General features: G+C 39.3%; 1 protein-coding gene and 1 long non-coding RNA gene across 2 annotated transcripts in view; one reads left to right on the forward strand and one right to left on the reverse strand.

Moving 5' to 3' along the window:
• Positions 1–2,114, reverse strand: part of LOC117955464 — an 18,968-nt gene extending 16,854 nt beyond the window's left edge. The window contains exons 1-2 of the long non-coding RNA XR_004659046.1: positions 2,102–2,114; positions 2,055–2,057 (exon numbers count right to left, since the gene is read on the reverse strand). This is a non-coding gene — a long non-coding RNA (uncharacterized LOC117955464). The remainder of the gene's footprint in view (positions 1–2,054; positions 2,058–2,101) is intronic.
• Positions 1–5,382, forward strand: part of LOC117955456 (kin of IRRE-like protein 3) — a 198,763-nt gene that overhangs the window by 74,374 nt on the left and 119,007 nt on the right. The gene's annotated exons all lie outside the window — the stretch shown is intronic.

Genomic DNA, 5,382 nt, shown 5'->3' on the forward strand with positions numbered 1-5,382 from the left:
TATCTTGAAAACATACAACTCCCAGGATTGGTTAAATATCCTCTGCTGTGTGCATTCAGTACTCATACTGAATAATGTAAGTGCAGTACCAATAACTACAATGGATGCTGTGTTTGTAGTGCAATGTTTCAAGGGAGATAGAGGATGGATGAAACGGTTGATAAATCACCTGGCCCTGCTTGTAAACATAATAAAAAATACCAGTGAAAAGTTGTATATAGAGAAACATAGATAGCAGCAGACAGGAAATAAATGGAGATGGGGGAAAAAAGGTTGGAAAAATAACTGTGGCGCTGCTGGATAGTTTTACATGGACACACTTAATATAAAGGGGCGATCAGTAAGGTTTTATTGCCCCATAGCCTGAAATGCTCGTAGTGGCTGTTAATCAATACTGAAGAGTCAACAATTAGCTGAACTGGTGCTGAGATTTCTGTTGCCACAGTGCATGGTAGCAACAACGGCAAAAAGCCTTGTTGTCATGGCATTATAGATGTATGGTTTAAGTATACAGGGTTTAAGGGTAAGTACTTTTTGTATTGACACATCTAACCTCTCTACCAGACGTTTACGCTGGATCTAATTAGCTTGTCTGTTGTGAACTGGGACTTTTTTTTGGTCAATTATAATTTGGCACCACTGGTGTGCTGCTGGCCTGTTAGTATGCAAAACAAAAGCACCAATTATATCTAGAGTAGGAGCAGTCAATGGCAGTGGAACAGTGAGAAATAATGACAGCATCCTTCTCAGTTAGAGGGTAACTACAGTTTTTTCAACCTGGACCCTATTTTCCTATGCTTTTATGTCTAAGTGACTGATCTGCGATAATGTTTAAAAGTAGCTGTGTTTCTCCTTCTTATCTGGGCTCCAGCCTTGATAACTGTTGGCTGGTTGGTTTGTGTACAGAAACCATAGCAACGCACAGAGCTGACCATAAGCCTGCGGTAAAACCCCTGATTGAGACACATATTTAAAATGCCAGTATACATGTCCATAGAATGGCGATAAAACCTGAATAATTCCAGAATATCCCACATGTCTTACTCGGAAAATGCTATTTTCGATAAAAGGCTTTATTTGGAATGTCCAACCAGAATATGCTGTCTACATGACCTGGATCAAATTCGGAATATTGTCATATTTTTAACAATAGTGGAATATTGGTGTGCAAGCGAGTGTCACCTTCAGTTCAATACATTAAGAAAAGTCAAGAATATAATTATTGGTGTAGTATAGCAGCAGTGATGTAGTAAGCATCAGCCAGTTCTAGAGTAGCAGTTTCAAGCCTATGTTCATTGTTTGCTTCTGAGGGTCCCCACATCTCCACCCAGTCATTCGTTGAATATTGTCCCATAGAACCTCTCTCCAAGCCTTTAGAAAACTCAAGCCCCATTCAATCATAGAATATAGTAATGAAATCAAGCCCTTAAAGCAATCTCTTGTCACTTCTAGAGGGGATGCTCAGAGAGTGGTTCTGAGAGAAACGATATAAAGCCGCTTAATTGTAAGAAATTAAAGAAGTGTTTTCTGGGGATATCATATTTGATTACTAGTTCAAACTCATTTGGTAGTGGTGAAGGGGTATTCTGAAAACCAGTTTTGGAGAGGGCATACATATTTATATTATGTCAGTGAATCCTTCATTACCTCACAGTACTATAAACAAGGTTCAGAGAGCAGGCATAAAGCTTGAGCCAAATCCTCAAAATTCCTTCTTCTTTTTCCTTCCATTTTTCCTTACGCAAAGCCAGCACCACCCTGTCAGGAAGACATACCATTAGGGGAAATCCAGAGGGCCCCAGTCACTAACTACTCTTTGACCCCAACAGAGACAGTTCTGTATCTCATCTCAGTATGTGTCCAGTTGCACCAGTCACCAACAATCCAGTTAACAGGACAGCCAGCACCATCCAAAAAGCAGCAATCCAAAATTCCAGCTCTGCCACTAATGACACTATCAGAAAAGTGGTATTCTGCTTTATGTTTGTTACTCTGTTGGAAGTGGTTGGTAGCATTGTACTGGAGTGCAATATATTGAAAGACTTTACTCTAACAAACTTTAGCAACAGTTTTCAGCTAATGACTCAGTTTCTGCTTAGACAAATAACACAATAACTATCTAAAATAACTATCTAAAATACTAGATCAAGACCTTCTGGCCAACGACTTGAATAGCTTCTACTGTAGTTATGAAAGTCCTATGTAGTGGCAGTGACAGGCTGACACCTGTGTGGAGGACGGTGTTACCAGAGCAGCTTAGCCTAGAATTGGTTTTGCCAATGTTAAACAATAGGTTGTTCTCTGTACACCACCCTGCAAGTCTATGATGAAACCATTCAACCTCAGAGGTAACAGCCTTAGTGGACACAGCCTCAGAAGAAACAACCTCAATGGAAACAACCTCAATGCCTCAGAGGAAACAGCCTCAGAAGAAACAACCTCAATGGAAACAACCTCAATGCAAACAGCCTCAGAGGAAACAGCCTTAAAGGGCACAGCCTTAGAAGAAGCAACCTCAATGGAAACAACCTCAATGCAAACAGCCTCAGAGGAAACAGCCTTAGAGGACTCAGCCTCAGAAGAAACAGCCTTAATGGAAACAGCCTCAGAGGACATTGCCTCCGGAGAAACAACCACAATAGAAACAGCCTCAGAAGAAACACCCTCAGAGGAAATAACCTTAGAGGAAATGGCCTCAGAGGAAACAATCTCTGATGAAACAAACTCAGGCAAAATAGGTTAAGAGGAAACGGCCTCAGAGTAAGCGGCTTCAGAGCAGAACATCAAATAGTAATTTTATCTAAGGTCACTTTATTAACTTGACACCGTAGTACATAGATTTAAAGTTAACAGTTTACACTGATTTACAATCTATGCCCTCAGATTTTGTATTGTTCTGCACTGCAGCGAATGTGCGAGTGGACCATTCTGCTAACCTAGCTCCCAGGGATTTAAGCTTTAGTTTTTTTATTTTTACATTATAACTTGTGACAACACATGGGTTAAGTTCTTAAGGAGTGTGACTGTAGGTAGTTGCAATTGGTTTTGTTCAATTTGTTTAATTTTTTTCAGTTTTGACCAAGTTAACAGCAGCAGCAATATCTTGTTTTAAGTCCACATGTAAATTTCACATTTCAGATGTTGTACCACCAATCCTCATCCTTCAGGCTCCTCACATCAACATCAGTTGTCATGTGAGGTCAACACACCATAATAACTGTACGTAAGATATTATAGAAGATATTTTGAAAGCGTCCAGACTTTGTATTCATACTATCAACTATATAAACTACAGAAGCTATAACAAACTATATAAACTACCACCAGCAAATTATATAATGTTGCAAGGCTATTACCACCCAGAATGCATTCAATGTGATGTCAGGAAACTGGAATACATTTTTTCCCCATTGGTAGCTGATTAGGTGCCATAGTGGGGGACCACAAAATGAGGGAGGGTCCGCAAATGGTTAAGATCCTCTAGTATGCTTCAAATGAGTTTGTACTATTTTATGCCATTTACTGTAGTTCAGAAACATGCTGTAGATAAAGCCTACCAACAAAATGTAATATACTTTGGCTCATTGTGTCCTGAACTACATACTACATAATTATTACAGCTTTTTTGGTTTGAATGTAACTATGAAGATGTCTACTACAGAGCAGGTATGATAATGTTAGTTTTGGATTACAGACTATGGCCATAATTCCTGGGAACAGCAGACATGTTTAATTATCACAGCAGGAAGACAAAAATGGCTCAGTTCCATTAATTGTCCCGTTAAAGCTTGAGTGCGTAACTTTTTTATATTAATGAACGGCCGTAACATTCAACCCATTGCCAAATGAGTTGCTACAAAGCAAATTAAGACTGTCAGCTCCAAACAATTCTCTGTTTGGGTTGGGGGGCTGTGCTTGATCACAGAAGGCTTGTGTGTATGTGGCTGCGCCAACAGTTTTGTTGACATTACTTAGAATCATTATGTTTTCATTACTTGGGGGGAAACTATGCACTATAGCTTTAAGCTACCCTAGCGAGCCAGCATGCACAACAACTATAACTCCCCTAAGTGGAATGCAGCCATTATTAGTTTTATTGAATACACATGTGGTTGTTCTGCTATGAAGTATAAAAAAAAAAACATGGTGTTCCATTGACAGATTTGAATTTTGCTCTCTGTTTTGATTTGTCGATTCATTTACACAGAGAAGGTTTTGCCCATCAACGATGCAGACACCTGACATGAGATGTATTCTGTCTTGGCAGGACTTGGGACACTATATTAAATCCCTTAATTGAGCGTAGCTAACAGTAATAAAGCCCAGAACAGCTTTAAACACAATATATGATATGATATATATATATATATTGATCAATTGAATTAAAGAAGTACTATAGTCTTTTTCTTTGTCTTTTATTTCTTTAATCTCTCAGGGGCAACTTGCATCCATGATCCCTCCACACTCCACACATGACCAACATGTGCACATCTGTGTCAGTAGAGTGACACACTCAGAATCACCCAGTATAAGATGTGATTACTCCCCCTGCTTTCTGCTCCCAATATGCATTTCTCTTCCTCCTGAGCTTAATGCCATGTGGCAGTGCTGGCACCTCTCTGTCCAGAAGGATCCATCATATCACAGACACACGCACACACATAAACACACACTCACTTGTATAAATTCATTTGATGTGGGAGATGAGAGTTATAGAATCTGAATGGGCTTAAAAGGAGGGCAGTTCTCCTACATGGTCTTAAAGCCAGCTCAATTACATGAAAAAGTTGAAATAAATAGTTTCACAGGATTACTGACGTAAAAATAAGTGCTGTCAAATGATACAAATATTTTATCTATATTTTATCAATCATAAATGTCCCTTGAGTTCTTTTTGTCACATTATTTTTTTTGTCATTTTAGTTTTCTCATCAACATTGGAAAAGTAAACTTTCCATTCAGAATCTTATTGGCATAAATTTCAGCATCTTGCGCTCGCCATTTACTCAAAACGTAACGTCTGTACTCTTTGGCTTGCAATCCAAAACAAGTGTGTGCAGTGTGCCTGTCGTTTTGTTTCCGGTCTAGCTAGATCCGGTGTTGCAACAGGCCAAAAAGAACGTTGATCTCATGATAAAAAGAAGTGACACCATTAATAACACGTTTAACTGACAGCACCAGTAAAAATAGATTTTAGACTCTTCCTACAAAAGCCAGTACTTCTCACAAATCCTGCATTATTCCATACATCGAGAAGGGACATGTAGGCAAATCAGGACAATACGTTACAACCACGAGATCAACATCTCCCTGCGGTTACGGTAAGCGTACCTGACTCATTTCCGTTTCCTGTGCCTGTGTGTTGGTTGCGTGTTGGTAGCT

The sequence above is a fragment of the Etheostoma cragini genome, chromosome 13 (assembly GCF_013103735.1).
Source record: "Etheostoma cragini isolate CJK2018 chromosome 13, CSU_Ecrag_1.0, whole genome shotgun sequence".
NCBI lineage: Eukaryota > Metazoa > Chordata > Actinopteri > Perciformes > Percidae > Etheostoma > Etheostoma cragini.